An 18,188-nucleotide genomic window follows, 5' to 3' on the forward strand; every position below is an offset into this window, starting at 1 on the left:
GTTATATTTCAAATAATTGCATTAGAGAAAAGGTGCTAGGAGATTAAACATAAAGTGTATTCCATGCAATCCCTTTGGGTCAAGGTACACTGCCCTTAACACACTAGACCAGTGTTCATTCATCTGTGGGATGGTGAAATTGCTCCCACTCTCCCTACCCCCAGAATCCTCACCTATGGTTCTTGGAGGCACTAGACTCAGACATGGGGCATCTGTTTTTCTGGCCCAGAGGGTGGGCACCACGAAGGCTATTGCTCCTGAGCCCCTTCCATGAGGGCAGCCACAGAGGAGGTCAGTTTTTATTCAGTTGGGCTTTTTCTGTTGTTTCTTAAAGGCCCACAGTTGCAATATCAGAGGCCTGAGTGAGATGTTGGTTCCCTGGAAGAGTTAGCAAATAAGCTATGAATACCTTATTAATATTAGCTTACCAAATAATTAACAAAGGCAGGTAGAGTCAAAACTCACATATAAATAAGTCACTTGGAGTACATTGTGATTGCTGAGAATGAAGATCTACTATATGGCTTACTCCAGTACAAGTATATATATATGAATGTAATTTCAGAGACCCTTTTTCTAAATCAACTGTAGAAAAGCTAACTCTCTTTTCTTCTACTTTTTACATCACAATTAAAAGGAGACCCCATTCCTTCGGTTCTAGAAGTATGTTAAAAGAACAAGAGCAAGAGTCTGTTGGCTTTTTGCTTGGCACCGGTATTCCTTTTGTGTCTCTTAAGCTTGGCATGTGAGTAAGTCATTGAAGACTGACTGTGTTATAGAAAGAAAAACCACACTTGAGTTTGAACCTGCAGCTTCAAGGAACAAAACAAATGTTGGCCTAGTAAAAAAAAAAAAAAAAAGCAAGTTACTCAGTGTCCAAATGAATCTGCTGTTTTAGGGGGAAACGCCGTGAAAGAGGTAAAGGGTATTTTCTTTACATGAGAACCACAGTACTCTGGCAAGGTATCTGAGTGAACCAGGCGGTGGTGGAATGTTTTTCTCCTGAAGCCTGTCATCACACCACTCTGACTTGCTACAACAGCTGCCTGTACTTGCTGACTCCAGTGAGTTCCAGGCATCAGTAGGGACTGAAAATATAAGCAAAGGAAAACACTTCACAGATGTGGGTTATTTCAGAAAATTGAAGAGAAGGAGGGAGATTGGGGGGGTCCTAGGCAAAGCATTAATATTATGAGTCAGATATACCTGCAGTTACCAGATGCTTTGCAGATTCATTTTGTGCCATGCAACACACATCTTCTTCCTGTTTTACTCTTGCAGATTCTCCTCTTGATCCTCTTCCCTCCCACTTGGAAATTTTACTTCTGCTGGATTGTAAAGCTTTGATTCTTTTTTTTTTTTTTGAGGTGGAGCCTCGCCCTGTTGTCAAGGCTAGAGTGCAGTGATGTGATCTCCGCTCACTACAAACTCCTCCTCCCGGGTTCAATCAATTTTCCTACCTCAGCCTCCCAAGTAGCTGGGATTACAGGCGCCCTCCACTATGTCTAGCTAATTTTTGTATTTTTAGTGGAGACGGGGTTTCACCATATTGGCCAGGCTGGTCTCAAACTCCTGACCTCAAGTGATCTGTCCACCTCGGCCACCCAAAGTGCTGGAATTACAGGTGTGAGCCACCATGCCCAACCTAAAGCTTTGATTCTAAAGTAGGCTGGTCTGACCTGGGCATATTGGCTTGATCACAATGGTTCCCTAGACATGGACTAAACAAATTAGTAAATAAGGTATATCTGGTGTAAGTCACCTTTCAGTGAAGAGACTAATTGGGGGTGAATGGGTCCTACATTCTTTATATCAGAACTCTGCTTGGTCCAAATTCGCCAAATAGTTGGCTACCTCTTTATTATATTTGACCTCAGAAAGCCAACCATACATCTATCGTTCAGAGAAAGACAAAGAGTAAAAGAAAAGTAATCAGAAGAGTGTCAGTTGCAGAGAATGGGTGCGGGGAGGAGGGTCTCCGCTTTACATCATCATTTTGAAACTCAAGATCTTTCCTTCTAATGTAGGACTCAGCACACTACAGCTCACAGGTCAAATATAGCCAGAGTTTGGAAAAGAAGAAAGATTTTGTACATTTTTAAAGGAAAGAAGCTGAGGGAGAAAGAGGAGGAGGAGGGGGAGAAGAAACAGAGACTTTATACAGTCTACAAAGCTTAAAATATTTATTACTTGACCCTTTACAGGAAAAGTTTGCTGACCCCTCATATGACTCAGCAAGTCTCTAGGGCTCTGAAGCACTTCACTGGGTCCCCCATAAGCAACACTTAGGAGAACAATAAAAAGCGTTTGAAGGATTTTGTGGGAGGTGTTATAACCAGGCTTCCAGGAGGCATATGCTTCTGGTAGATAGAACTCAATCATCTACCTGCATGGGAAGACAGAAAATAAAGTCAAGCTATCTGCCCAGGAGGGAAAGGGGTCTGGCTGGTGAAAATGCAGTTGTTACAATGCACACAAGGTTAACTGCTAGGAGAATTAAATTGGCAGTTGTTGAGAGCTCAAGAAAGAGAGTCAGGGCACTTCAGACAAAGGTTATGGAGGTGGCTTCCCAGAAAGGGTCAAACTAAGATGGTCGGTCAGCAAGAGGGTGGGAAATGCAGGTAAATGGAATGAGATAATCCCAGCACAAACAGGGGAAATGTAAGGCTTGGCCAGGGAATCACATCTAACAAGGAAAAAGGTCCCACTGGGAAGTTCTGGGATATCATCTGCCTAGAAAGAAAGATTGGGTTCAGGTGGTAAACGGCCTTGAGTGTCAGTTCACATATATGATGCCAACTTTAAAAAAAAAAGTTCAACCAATAATTTTTTCTGATTTTTATTTTATCGTGTTTTATTTCTTTTTTACTCTTTGGCAGCATCGTCTATGGATCCGGAAACTCTGCATGTTGGGTTTCTTCAGAGGTGTCTGTGGATAAAGGCTACCCTCAGAAGACAGGGATACTTGGATCTCAAGAAACGAAATAAAATTTTAAAATTTGACTCATCTTTTTTGAGAAAACAAACTTATAAATCATACATTTAAAGAAGTAGATGACAACATTTATAATTGGCGTAAATAATAATAAAAAGAACACTCAGGCTCCCACCAGCGGCATTAAGTAACAAAACACTGCCAGTATTTGACACCTGCGTGCCCTCCTTAATCACATCTCCTTCTCCCTGCCACCAAGAGGCAACAATCCTGAAATTTATGGTATTTGTTCTTTGTTTTTCTTTATAGCTTTACTACCTATTTATGGATTTCTGATAATATATTAATTTTACCTGCTTTGGCCTTTGTATAGGTGGTACTATATTATACATATTCCTCTGTGATGTGTTTTTGTGCAATGTTATGTTTTGTTTGTTTGTTTTTTGAGACGCTGTCTCGCTCTCTCGCCCAGGCTGGAGTGCAGTGGCGCAATCTTGGCTCACTGCAAGCTCCGCCTCCTGGGCTCAAGTGATTCTTCCGCCTCAGCCTCCCGAGTAGCTGGGACTACAGTCGCCTACCACCGCACCCGGCTAATTTTGTTTTTGTATTTTTAGTAGAGACGGAGTTTCACCGTGGTAGCCAGGATGGTCTCCATCTCCTGACTTCGTGATCCACCGGCCTCCGTCTCCCAAAGTGCTGGAATTACAGGCGTGAGCCACCGCACCTAGCCCCAATGTTTTGTTTTTAAGATTCATCCAAGTTGCTGCTTGTAGGTAGCAACTAATTTGTTTATATGGTATTCTGCTATATGTTAACCCACTCTTGATGGTCATGTCTCTTTTTAAATTGGAAAACATGTATCCCTTTCAAAAACATTAAAATAAATACTAAAAGTCAAAACAAAACAAACAAAAAAAAACAGGAAATAAGATGCCTGTGACGAATGCATTGCTTGTGTCTGCAGACTATTTAAATGTCACGGTATCGCTCCTTGGAACTCCCTGTTCTAATAGGAATATAGAGCTTGGCTTATCACATTCCATTTGATTTGCTATGACATTTATCTGTACCCTTTCTTGGTGGTTTGTTTTTTCAGATTACCAGTTCCTTGCATGTGATTGAAGGGTTCTGGTTGCTTTAGAGGCAGCCCCGTCCCCTTGCCTTCACCCTGCCAGTTAAGAACATTCAGGGCACTTTCGTACTAACAAGTCTCAGATTTCCGTTTCAGGACATTTGGGCATAGGCCTTCATACGAGAGTTTCCTCACATACCTCAGGCTGTTGACAACATGACTTGCCCTTTGCAATCCACTTATTCTGGACATAATGTAAGTGACAGTGATAATTCTATGTTATTCATCTTCCTTGGTAGGCTTTTGTTCTTGAGTCTATTTGTGGCTCAATTTTGTAAATGAAGAAAGCCATTTTCTCTTTCATGTCTTAAGCCTGGCTGAGAGAACATTTCTCAGCTTCTGTTGACACATCCATTTAACTGTCCACCTAGGAAAGCTTGGAGATCCTGATACAGCAGCACAAAACATCAGTGCACAGTCCCATGAGAAAACCTCAACTGTTCAAGCCTCACTCTCTAAGACAGTTTTCAAGAGTATTAACAACTATCTCATTCCTTCCTACAGAAAAGAAACAAGAAAATTTTTCCAAGAGTGGTAAAACATTCTACTTCTCCAACATTTCTCTAAGTTTCTTTTCCTTTTTGTTGTGTATTTCAGAGGCAGGTTTCAACTATGAATAATGAGCATATGTTTGTCTCTTGAGAACAACCTGAGTTGCAAAGACTCCTTTTTAAGCTTCTCTACTTAAAGCAATCAACTCTATAAATTATACATCTCTTACTTGATATGCATTTTCTAATAGGTAGTCTAAAGCCATCCCATATGAAAACTCATTTTCACACTAAAGGTGGAAAAAACCTAAAAGCCTTTCCTTTTTTTTCTTTTTTATTGCCAAGAGGCAGATATTCTTCTTTTGAAAAGCCTGTTTATTCCTGGTGGGAAGTTTTATTTCTATCTTCAGAAACATCATTTTAAATTTGCGTAATCAGTTCAGCAAACTGCTTCTTATAGTGATAAATAAATATCAAATTAAACTTGCAATTAAAATTTACTAAAAATATAGGTTGCTATAATTTTGTTGGTGATAAAAGTACAGAAGTAGAAATGATTAATGATGATTACTAATTATGCAGCTGTGTTCAGAGCACACCAGTCTATGGAGCTATAGCTTTTTAGCTAAATAACGATGTTATTCCAGGAAAAACCTTTGTATATAATATCTAAATGCAACTCATTTCTAGTCAGAACAAACACCCCCATCACCTCATAACGCTTAGCTTGACAAAGAGAACCAGAAAAATAGAATGCTAGAATAATCGTTTCATATCCTCTTTTGCTTATTCTTGTTTTTTGTTGTTGTTGTTGACTGTTAGAGTTTCTAAAAAAAAAATGCCATCAATGTGAGAAATTATCTGGTATTAATTATAGTGAAGACAGGACTAGCTTGTTAAAATTCTGACTTCTTTCTTTCCTAAATTTTGTATATCCTGTCTTGGCATTTCATATTGAAAATAACTTACTGGTGCCAGTCGTGGTGGCTCAAGGCTGTAATCCCAGAACTTTGGGAGGCTGAGGTGGGAGGATCACGAGGTCAGCAGTTCGAGACCAGCCTGGCCAACATGGTGAAACTCCATCTCTACTAAAAATACAAAAATTAGCCGGGTGTGGTGGCATGTGCCTGTAATCCCAGCTACTCAGGAGGCTGAGGCAGGAGAATAGCTTGAACTCGGGAGGCGAAGGTTGCAGTGAGCCGAGACGCCACCGCAGCACTCCAGCCTGGGACAAAGTGAAACTGTCTCAAATAAATAAATAAATGTAACTTATTGGCAAGGCTAACAAAGTCACTAAAAAATAAAATCACTAAATAATTGGGTTTTGTTTGTTTGGGGTTTTGTGTTATTTTGTTCTAGAGATGGAGTCTTCTGTCACCCAGGCTGGAGGGCAGTGGAGCAATCGTAGCTCACTGTAGCCTCAAACTCCTGGACTTAAGTCATCGTCCTGCCTCAGCCTCTCCAGATGCAAGTCACTGCACCCAGCAACTTACTAAATATTTGACTTGTAGACAGAAGACTTGGATTTGATCCTATCATCTATTACTTAAAATGAGAAAATCTACAAATTAGGTAGCCCTCAATTTTTTTAACCACATATTATTTTGATCAGCACAAAATCCCATTTTCCCTTCTCTCTTCTTCGCTTGTGTAGAACATCATTATTTTATGAAAAACAATTTTACAGATAAAACAACAGAGACCTATAGAGGTTATGTGAAATTATAATATCTCTAACTTAGTTCTCTTATATTCCAGTCATGTGTTACTTTCAGTATGCAATCAACAAACAAAACCAGGCTGGACATGACGCGTCATGCCTATAATTCCAGCATTTTGGGAGGCTAAAGCAGAAGGATTGCTTGAGCCCAGGAGTTTGAGACCAGCCCAGGCAGCACAGCAAGACCCTGTCTCTAAAACCAAAGCAAAAATAAACACACAAAAAGGAGACAGAGAAAGGCAGAGAGAAAAAGAGGACAGAAAAAGGGAGAAAAAAAAGAGAGAGAGAGGGAAGAAAGAAGAAAGATAAAAGAGGGTGTTGCTGTGAATGTTAAGTATGGAATTCTGGGTAGAGAAGAAAATGATAAAGTAGTAGAAAAAATACGGAAATTTGGAAAAAGTTGTCCTCAAACCAGAAGAACTACTGAGACTACCAAACTGTGGCTATAATTTAGTGAACATTTAACATGAAAAATGTTGGGTTAGGGAGATGCATGCAATTTTCCTTCACAGAGGTAGCTTGGTATGATGCAAAGGATAAAAAACAAAAACTCGTTTAGAAATTCAGTGCTTCTGTTGGAATTTGGTTCCACCTCTGAAGTGCAGGGTGACCTCGTCCATGTTGTGTAACTTATTTACTCATCTTTCCTCATATGGGAAATGATGATAGTGTATCCATCAACCTACCCACATCACAGGGTTATCTGAGGATCTGATGATACCACTTTTGTATAAAAGCTCTTTGAAAGTTGTAAAGCACCAAAGTAGCATATAATATGACCACAAGTAAACCACATACTGTTCCTTCACATGGAAGTTGGAAAGTCAAATGCAAAAGTAAAATGGAGGAGATGGGTTACATCATTTTAAAGAAAAATGCAGCTGATCCCATTAACCACAGCCAGATTTTTAAGACCACCTTCGACATTTTTTGAGTGCTTAATCTTAAGCAACAGAGCTTAAGCAATTTTGTTTTAGTATCATGAACACAAGGATCTTTTGTTTTGTTTTGTTTTGTGGTTGTTGTTTTGACAAAGTGGTTTGAAGAGGCACTGGGGAGGGAAGCAAGATACAACTGAGGGGGCCTCAGCCACTTGCCTCCTTATTACAGAGCATCGTGAGATGACAGCAAGGAAAAAATCTCACAGGGGACTTGCAGCAGCCTCTCCGTCTGCCGCTGAGTGATGCAGAGCAAACTGCAGAGCTGGAGACACAGCAGTAGCCCAGAGAACTGGCCTGATGACTCCTCCTGGGCCAAGCACCTCCTGTCAGAGCTGGCCAGTTAGCATTGGCAGACAACCTAGTTAGGACAAGGACACAGAATCAGAGTGGCTGACACAAGAGAGTCCCTCACTGTGACAGCAACTCAAACTTCTGGGGCTCCAGAAAGGAAATAGATGTTTGGAAACAGATATGACAAAAGGCCTTTCCCTTCAACTGCTCAGCATGTGACACTGAATTTTGGAGGATAAAAAAAAATAATAAAAAAAGAACCATTGTTCATCCCCTCAGGGCTTAGCAAGTGTTTTATCACATTTTTATAAAATATAGTCTTCGCCCCAAAGCTTTGTTTGCATGAGGGTGTGTCCCATCCATGGGTGGAAAATTTCCATAACGTTTTTCCTTTCAATTCTGTTCCTCCCTCTTTTGTAGAGTTTTTCAGGGTCTCTGTCCATTGTGATTCTAACACGCACCAACCCTAAGGACCAATGTTATTGGCTATTTTAAAACTCGAAAGATCAAAATGGCAGGGGAAGAAATCAGAATCCCTTTAGAGCCAATTATTTGCCAAATGTCTGTATGAAGAGCCAACGTGACACCTGTCTTACTGAATTCATCCACCAGTGACATTTGTTAAATGATTATTCAGCCAATACTATGTCAAAGAATACCACATACTTTAAAAACTCCTTTAATTCTGCAGATCAGCTGATATGAGTGATTTTGTTCCTAAAAAGGTTGGTGTGTTTAAGTCTCTTTTGCACTTGCAGTCTTCCCTACTCCTATGTCTGAGGCAGGTGTTGACAGTTGTTATTCTGTGGTAGGAATTTTTAGAAACAACAGCACTGTAGGGTGGACAAATGGCTTCATCAGGAAATCATGCACTGGTTTGAGATATGGAAGGGTGGATTTGAAAATCACCTTCCCTTTAGTGTCACTTGTACTTTCTCTTTCTTTAGCTGCTCTCTGTTGTGAAATCTGTCCTTCAAGTCACTGCACAGCTTGTCACATACTCCTTACATACACCCTCCTTTCTTGCACAGAGCAATGATCTTACCGTTTTCTGAGAGAAGCTCATAGATTCACGCATTATGAGACAAAAGTTGACATCAGTCTTCTCTTAGATGGTTTATAGAAACAAAACAAAGAAACAAAGGAAAATTAGTGCTTTCTCAGAGGAACAGGTAAACACACTGGGATATCCTGCCCTTCCTGGACAATCAATTCTGGAAACACTATGGTCACCTACAGCACCACAATGAACTGCCTTCCAAGAAGCCTGGAGAGCAAATGTTGAGATGTTCTTTTTGCTACAATGCGAAAGCATATCACATTGCTGTTTGCCCATAGCACACTTTTTAACTTAAAAGTAAATGCTAATACTTTGAAGATTAAATATTTTTAAAAAACCCCTCAAACCTAAGCAAATTTTAGTCTCTCTGGAAAAGCAATTGATAAATAATACACTCAAACTGTGAATATATTTTCACACTGTTAAGAATTTATTTATTAAAAAATAATATGTTTCTGGAAACAGCTCCCTTTTGATCATCTCCCCAGAGCTAGAACACACACACAAATTCTATGGAATTAAAGCCTTGTAGGTAAGAAAAAGTTTTGTCAGATGACTTCTTCAGGAAACAAGATCATGCCAAGATAGGCCATCTACCTTTTTTTTTTTTTTAACTGGATTCTCCATCCTATAATAGTAGATCATAAGTTGAATATGTAGTGTGTAATATGTCAACTTGGCTAGGATGAACTACATTTCCCAGAATTCATGTTCTTGTATCTTTCTGGGTAAGGTGAGCTATGGGGAGAGGTTCTTGTGGGAGACAGGAGGGTGGAGGGGAAGCAGCAGCTACATTTCGGCCGCCCCCCAAACACTGTGGATTATCTGCTGGCTTACTTCCTTGGTGTGGGCAGTGGCCAGGCTTGCAGCTGTTTCATCTTCCCGTGGATCCTCCTTCAGTTTTTTTGATTCCTTCTCTGGTAATTAAAAAGTACAAACTGCTCTAAAGTGCCAAGACATTTGCACACCAAGAGTGGAAAATAAACCCCACAAATATCGAGTCTGAGGCATGTTGAGGCACCCCACAAGTAGAGACCAGAACAAAAGAAGGCTCCCTAAGTCCAGACTGCTCTGGAAGCAGCTCTGCCACTTAGACCACATGATCCAGAAGAGCCAATGGTGCTAGAAATGTCAGTAACAGAAAGAAAGGCTGTTTAAAGCCTTTGCCAGGCTCCCGTAGGTAAAGCACAGACCAGACCCTTAGGATTTTGGAAGAAAGTGCTGCTATTCTTTATAGGTAATGATTCTTCTTTTAAATAGCTTTTATGTTATTACTGGGCCTTGATAGAGACTGAATGTTTGACCATGGGCTACCAATTACCATATGGCCTGAGCTGCCCATTACTAGTGTTGTCTGAGTCACCAGGCCATAAAGTTGAGTATGCACAGCAGGACTCTCTGACCAAATGGAAGTGGTAGATACAAAATTGGGCCTCAGCAGGGCCTGAAAGCACAAATATGTTGCATGAGCAAGTGGCCTACATATCCATGGCCCTTACTCCTGTTAGCCTTCTTTCAACTTACACCTATGACCCTTGGAGAGCTTCTTATGACAAGCCAATAAAGGGATAAAAATCTTGGGCCTAGTTTGCAGAACTTCAAGCAATGTTCCTGGTCATTCATTTTGCTTCAAAGAATAAATGTCCAGAAGTACAAGTCAACACTAATTCATGGGCTATTTGGTTGTATGGTCAGAGATTTGGAAGGAACATGATTGAGAAATTGGGTACAAGGAAATCTAGTGAAAAGGTAAGTTGATGGACCTCTTCAAATGGGCATAGTATGTAAAAATATCTGTGTTTCATGTGAATGTTCACCAAAGGGTAAGCTCAACAGAGGAGGATTTTACTAATCAGGTGAATAGAATGAGCCATTCTGTGGACATTCATCACCTTTCTTCCCAACCAACTCCTGTCATTACCCAACTAGAAAATGAAAAAAAAAAAAAAGGGCAAAGGTGGCAGAAAATGGCTGTTATGCATGGGTTCATCAACATGAAGTTCTACTTACCAAGGCCTATCTAGCTATAGCCACCACTGAGTGCCTAATCTGTTAACAGCAGAGATTGACAGTGAGCCCCTGACATGGCACCATTCCCAGCTACTAGGCTGATTACATTAGATCACTTCCCTCACGGAAGTGGCAGTATTTGGTTCTTACTGGAACAGACACTTGTGGATATGCATTTGACTTCCCTGCCCACATGCTCCTGCTAAAACCACTACAAAAACCATGTACAGAATAACTTACTCACTATCATGGTATTTCACACAGCATCACTTCACTTTTGATCAAGGAATTTGTGTCACAGTAAATGAGGTACAGCAATGGACTCATGTAACCCACTGATCTTACCCCGTCACCCTGAAGCAGCTGGCTTGATAGAATGGTGGAATGTCCTTTTGAGACTCATGTGTGGTCCTTTAAGATTCAAAGTATGCTCTAGATCAGCATCCAATATGTATTTCTGTTTCTTCCTTAGCCAGAACTCATGCGTATGGGGATCGAGGGGTAGAAATAGGACAGGATCCTCTCACTATTATCCCTAGCAATTCACTAACAAACGATTGCTTCCCATCCCTGTGACATCAGGCTCGGGTGGCAAAGAGGTCTTAGTTCCAAAAGGAGGAGTTCTTCTGCCAGGGTATATATGATGACTCAGTTGATCTGGAGTGCCACCTGACCACTTTGACTCATGCCATTGAATAAACAGGCAAAGAAGGCAGTGATTGAATCTAGGCTGCTTCTACACAAAGAGAATCAGGAGGAGCATGTCTCAAAAGTTAAAGTTCTACGTTTCCTCTTAGTACTACCATATCCTGTGACTAAAGTGAATAGAAAACTACATCAGTTCAACTTAGCAAGACTGCTAATGGCCTAGAACATTCAGGAACAAAGATTTGGTTTATACCACCAGTCAAGAACCCATGACCAATTAAAGTACTGAGAACAAAGGGAACGTGAAATAGGTAGTGGAAGAATATAGTTCTAAATACCAGCTATGGCCACGTGACCAGTGACAGATACAAGTACTGTACTAGTTATGAGTATTTCTTCTTTATTTTTATATGACTATATGCAAACATACATACCAATATGCATATATATATTTCTTTAACCAATTATTTTGTATTTGTCTTCTGTCTCATTCCCTCATCATCTAACAGAAAATGTGTTAATACTATTTAACTTAATATCTCAATATATAAGTTGTAGGATATCAAAAGAGAAGTGAGAATCTGGTGTGAATCTGTTAAAAGAAAAATGGATATCACCCAAAATAAAATAAAAGAATGCTGGATTCTCTCTTAGGGAGAAGTGTGTTTTGGTTGTTCTTGGGACAGACGTTATCATGTTAGAGGCAGGCATGATTTTGTTATTATCTTTAACTGGAAATTAAGTTTGATTTAAGATGAGTAGGAGGCCAAGTTGTCAAGGCATGGCTTTGTAAAGAGTGAACCCAACTAGACTGAACTCTGTTTCCCAGAATTCCCTTTTCTGTGTGTTTCTGGTTAGGGTGGGTCACAGGAGAGATTCTCGGGCAAAATTTGGAGAGGAGAGTAAAGCAGCAGTCATTTGCTAGCTTATATATGTCTCTTCGCTGCTGGATCACCTCTTGCATGAGACAGCAGCTGGGCCTGCAAGTGTTCCACCTTCCCCTGGAGGGATCCTCCTGAAGCTTCTCCAACTCCTGAGCCAGGTACACACCTGTATTGAGCTCTATAATTAAGGGCTCTGCCTCTGAAGAATGTTATACAACCAAGGTTAGAAGCATTCAGAATTGATGCAAGTTTCAATCTGTCCTTGTGAGCCCCCACTGTGTCTGGGGTTCCAGCTTGCTCTGGTTCTTCCCCACTTTATATCCGTCTTCCTTTCCTGACAACCTGTCATTGGAATTCAAGCTCTAGCATTGGATATGAAGACAACAGCTTTACAGACATGACTTAACCACACCACACTATTAGGTAATGTCAAATCCCCGGAACTATATAAATATACATACATACACACACACAGGCATCCTAGTGTTTTTGTTTCTCTTATTGAAACCTTAATAATACCGTATTTTAGTTGAATGTTAAAAAGTTAAATTCTTTAAGAAAACAGCTTTTTGAGGTATAATTGACATACAATGAACTGCACATATTTAAATTGTACAGTGTGATAAATTTTGACATATGCAGATCCCCTAATCAAGACAGTGAACATATCCATCACTCTCCAAAGTTTGCTTGTTCCCCTTTCTATTCCTCTGTCCTTTCCACTCCTTCCCCATCTCCCCAGACAACCACTGCTGTGCTTTTTCTTCCTCTAGATTAGTTTGCGTTTTCTAGAGTTTTATATAAACAGAATAATACTGTATGTTCTCTTTTTTTTGGTCTGGCTTCTTTCACTCAGCATAATTATTTTGAGATTCCTCTATTCTGTTATGTGCTCATTCTAAAATAGTTTACAAGGTTAAATTCTTTTTTTTTCTTTTATTTATTTATTTTTATTATTATTATTTTTTGAGATGGAGTCTCACTCTGTAGCCTGGGCTAGAGTGCAATGGATCTCAGCTCACTGCAACCTCCGCCTCCTGGGTTCAAGCAATTCTTCTGCCTCAGCCTCCTGAGTAGCTGGGATTACAGGAGTCCACCACCACGCCTGGCTACTTTTTTGTATTTTTAGTAGAGACGGGGTTTCACTATGTTAGCCAGGCTGGTCTCTAACTCCTGATCTCGTGATCCACCTGCCTAAGCCTCCCAAAGTGCTAGGATTACAGGTATGAGCCACCACTCCTGTCCAAGGTTAAATTATTAATGAACAACATTCCCGTTAAGTATAGATCCATCATATGCATTTAGATGCATTGGAACTGAGCATGAAGGGAAACCAAAATCCAGGCCATCAGAAATAATGCATTAGGAGCATTTCCTTATATCAGGAAGGTCTAGAGATAGTACCATTACATCAGCCTCACCATTAAGTGGTGGGGAAAAAAGCTCTTTGGAAAGGGTTCCAAAGGTTGGACTTTGCATAAAACAGATACTTTGGTAAGTGGAGTAGGGCTGGACAGCACCATCTCCGGAGGTTAGCCAGGAAACCTAGGAAGGGATGGGATGCCATCCGCTGAATTTTGAGTGTGGCATCTTCTGAGGGAGTGATGGAATGACATCAGCATGAATAACCGTGAGTCATTCTTGTTCTTACCTTTCCTCAGCACCATCGGCATGTGACTTCAGCAGCCCCAGAGTTTCTCCTTTCACCCAGTTTTGTTCTAGCCCCATTTGCTGTCATATTGCCCCAGATGAGCCAGGAGGGACAGACTGCTCCACAGGGTGCCTGGAAACCTCCAAACATGAGTCATGGAAAGCAACATCATGTAGTTGGCATTTGACTGAAAATCAAGAGATCTGGATGTTAACCATGAGCTGTCACTTAATTATAAGCTATGTGACTATGGATAAATCAAATTCTCTCTCTGAATCTCATTTCCTCAACTGTAAACTGAAGGAGTTGGACAAGGTGATCTTGAAAATATCTGCATTGTCTGTAATTAAGAGCGGAATTATAGGCCAGGCGCGGTGGCTCACGCCTGCAATCCCAGCATTTTGGCAGACCGAGGTGGGTGGATCATCTGAGGTCAGGAGTTGAAGACCAGCCTGGCCAACATGGTGAAATCTGTCTCTACAAAAATACAAAAAAAATTAGCCAGGCATGGTGTTGTGCACCTGTAATTCCAGCTACTCGAGAGGCTGAGGTGGAAGAATCGCTTGAACCCGGGAGGCAGAGGTTGCAGTGAGCTCAGATCGCGCCATTGCACTCCAGCCTGGGTGACAGAACAAGACTACATCTCAACAACAACAACAACAACAACAACAACAACAACAGCAACAACAAGAAATTAGCTGGGCATGGTGGCGCATGCCTGTAATCCCAGCTACTCAGGAGGCTGAGGTGGGACAATTGCTTGAAACCAGGAGGCGGAGGTTGCAGTGAGCTGAGATAGTGCCATTGTACTCCAGCCTGGGCAACACGAGTGAAACCCCACCTCAAAACAAACAAACAAACGAACAAACAAACAAAAAAGAGTGGGATAATAAATGGCCAGAGGATTAACAGGTGTAGTCATGTCAAGCACCATGTGGACAGCCTGAATTAAATCCCTACTTGTAAATGTGCTAGGCTACAGCATGGCCATCCATTCATCCATCTGCTCACCCATCCATCCACCTGTCCATCAATAAATATTCACTAAGCCTTCTATGTGCAGGACATTGTGGTCAACACTGGAGACAGGAAGATGAATATGGTCTAGCTCTTTTTCAAGGTGCTCACGGTTCACTGAGGGAAGAAACATTTACACATAACTAATTATGTGTGATAATTTTAAAATGTATATTTAGAACAGAGATGGTGTTTTGGTAATATCTTGATCCTCAGAACCTTGTACAAAGTTAAAGGAAAATAATTGTTTTTTTCTGAATATCAGAATATATGGAACAAACAGCATTTTAGAAAATTCTACAGGGAAATATGGGAAAGAGGGATTTAAAATATTTCTTTAAACTAAAAACAGAACTACAGTTTGACCCAGCAATCCCACTCTGGTTATATACCCAAAGGAAAATAATTCTACCAAAATACACCTGCACTCATATGTTTATTACAATGCTAGTCACAAGAGCAAAGACATGGGATCAACCTAGGTGTCCATTAATGGTGGACTGGACAAGAAAATGTGATACATATACACCATGGAATACTACACAGCCATAAAAATAAATGGAATCATGTCCTTTGCAGAGATGTGGATGCAGTTGGAGGCCATTATCCTAAGTGAATTAGTGCAGAAGCAGAAAATCAAATATTGCATATTCTCACTTATAAGTGGGAGTTAAATATTGAGTACACATGAGCATAAAGATGAAAACAACAGACACTGGGAAGTCCAAAAGTGGGGGAAGGGGTGAGGAAGTGAAGCAAGAGTTTAAAAGCTACCTATTGAATAGTGTATTTACTGTTTGGCTGATGGTTCGAATAGAAGCCCAAACCTCAGCATCACACAATACACCCATGTAACGAAGTTGCACATGTACCCCCTCAATCTAAAATTTTTTTAAGTTCCTTTAGGAAACTCATGCCCCCCCTTTTCCTTGACATGTCTTACTGACAGTTACATATATTTCCATATGTATTCATTACTACAGCAGACCTTTAGGAAGACAAACAGGAAAGAGAACAAAATTCAAATTCTACTCTGCATATAACTGAACAAGTAACCATCAATTTTCCCTCTCTAGAAGACGCCACAAACTTTCTAGGAAAAGGAGACATTATCTAGAATTAGCCAAATTTAATTAAGTTGAGGTTATTAACTTACACTATTATATATAAATGTGATGATTGTAAACTGGAGGTTCACCTTCATGAAGCAAATATATATTTTTGAGACTTATGTCATCAACACCAAAATGTTTACATATTAGCATCTACATTCTCCACAGATAGTTTTAAATAATTAAATTTATATTTTTCAAAACACTACTTGATTTTTCTCAGTTTCGTCAGAATCAAGCAACTATTGGTTAAAAGAGAACAAAAAACAGCTTATTCCAGCAGAGAAACTCTGGGCATCATTTCTAGCTTTTGTTCTTAACTTGTACAGTTGAAGATATTATGAAGGAAACAGAATATACATATTTTAATGGTTAAACTTAAAATATTTAACTATTCGGCATCCAGCAAACTGGGTGAAGTTTGTTCTTCTATCTGACTTCCGAGAAGCCAGCAAGCCAGGTCATGTGGCTGGCTGACCTCCCAGCACCACCTACCTCAACTCCATGAGATGCCATCAGATCCCACCCAAAGGAGCCAGTCGTCCCCATGAAACAATGACCAATTCTTACAAGACACAACTGGAGCTCTGTTGCTGTGGCACAGGAAGGCTCGATAAGATCTCCCAGTCACAGCATTCTTTTGTGTCAGCAGACGCAAGTGGGATGTTCCTTCTGCAGCTCTTACCGAGCAAGAGGAAGCAGGCTTTGAAACACAATGTTCATTGAAATTGGCTTTCATCTGAGGAATCCCAGGGTGGCTCCTGCTTCATGATGTGCATTCTGTCTGCAGCTGAGCTCTCCTGATGCATTTCCGTTGTTTGTTCTGGGGGGAAGGCAGCACCTTTACGGGACTCACCCTTTTACTAGGTAAAGGGCATCGCATTGTGCTGGGCAAAGCATTATATGTCAGGATGTCTCCAGTGAGTCTGGAGCCTAGAAGGAGCATCAAAAATAAAATAAAAAACAATCAAGTCCTCCGCCATCCTGGCTCACTGATGGAACAATTTAGGAGAAGAACACAAAGCCATCTAATGACCCCTGGGGAGCATTTGCTTATTTGGTGACCTTGTAGGAAGTCATTTATCACTCTAGTTGCTACATTGGGCACAATGCCACAGGACACAAATGGGGGTACTGAACGTAAGTCTGAGTGTTGGCCCAATAGAACCTGTGCAGAAGCAGCCTGGGATCCATGATCCATTGCGGGGCAATTATGGTTTTTAAGAAAATGAAGAGAAGTAAGTAATCCACAGGGTCGAATCATGGGTGAGAAGTCTCTCCATCCCATTGTCCTCGTTTTACAATTTAGCAATTCATCTTCTTTTCAGAGAAAAGCATTCTGGATCCCAAACAGATTTTCTCTGATTAAGAAATGGTCTCAATCAGTACACAGAGAAAAAAGTCAACACTGTTAAGCCCATCTTTTCTTCTTGCTAGATACCTCTTTCTTTCTATCTGCTCCACCCAATCTGGGCCACCCAGTTTATGATGCAAAATGAGATCAGCAATCAACTCCCAATAGGGACAGAAGAGTGAACACAACACTTTTTCACTTCCACGGCACTTTTAACTCTGCACATATTTTTTCCTTTGACTCTCAAAATTAGCTGGCAAAGTTAGATAGGCATTGCCTATTTCAGCAGTACGAAGAGTTAGTACAGAGACAAAGTTAAAGATCCTTGAAACTCTTAAAGAACTGGCAGCAGAAAGTGCAGAACCCACATGTCAGGTTCCTCAGGTAGGCCCTGTTCATCAGATCAGATCCCTTGGGCGTGTGGACAAGTGACCAGTCTCCAGTTGACTGTAAAGACTGGCCTTCATCACCACCAGAGGGCTAACCTCCTACATATGTCTGTGAGTCTATGGCAAGGTAGATAGGACCCATATATAAGGAAATACTGATACTGAAAAACTTGAAAAACCTGGAAGTTGCTTCTTGGAATCCAATGTTCTTGTCCTAATGTAAAAAGAATAGATGTCAATCTTGTAACTGACGCAAGACACTGACGAAAATGACAATCCATGCACTCAGCTTTCCCAAGAATGAAATGAATCAAAAAGTACCAAGAAATCGAAATTCTAGCTAAAGCTCATGAAGAGTAGTCAAAACTACTCTCTAAATGGCTTATCTTTAGCTGAGCTTATAACAGAACTTTTGAATTGCTGAAAATTTGGTAGAATCTTCTTGTGAAATTCTTCAGAAAGGATTGCCCAACTCTAGGGATAGCAGAATTTTTTGATGATCTTTCCAACTACCTATGACTCAATTTATCCCTGATGACAATAGGCTTCTGGA

General features: G+C 40.5%; 1 long non-coding RNA gene across 1 annotated transcript; it reads right to left on the minus strand.

Moving 5' to 3' along the window:
• Positions 1–2,155: 2,155 nt before the first annotated feature.
• LOC108531851 (uncharacterized) lies at positions 2,156–16,494 on the minus strand. The gene is made up of 3 exons (XR_001886301.1): positions 16,388–16,494; positions 7,351–7,577; positions 2,156–2,386 (listed from the first exon to the last, which is right to left on the minus strand). It is a non-coding gene; the product is annotated as an uncharacterized LOC108531851 (long non-coding RNA).
• Positions 16,495–18,188: the final 1,694 nt, after the last annotated feature.

The sequence above is a fragment of the Rhinopithecus bieti genome, unplaced genomic scaffold (genome assembly GCF_001698545.2).
Source record: "Rhinopithecus bieti isolate Rb0 unplaced genomic scaffold, ASM169854v2 scaffold_9615, whole genome shotgun sequence".
NCBI classification, from domain to species: Eukaryota; Metazoa; Chordata; class Mammalia; order Primates; family Cercopithecidae; genus Rhinopithecus; species Rhinopithecus bieti.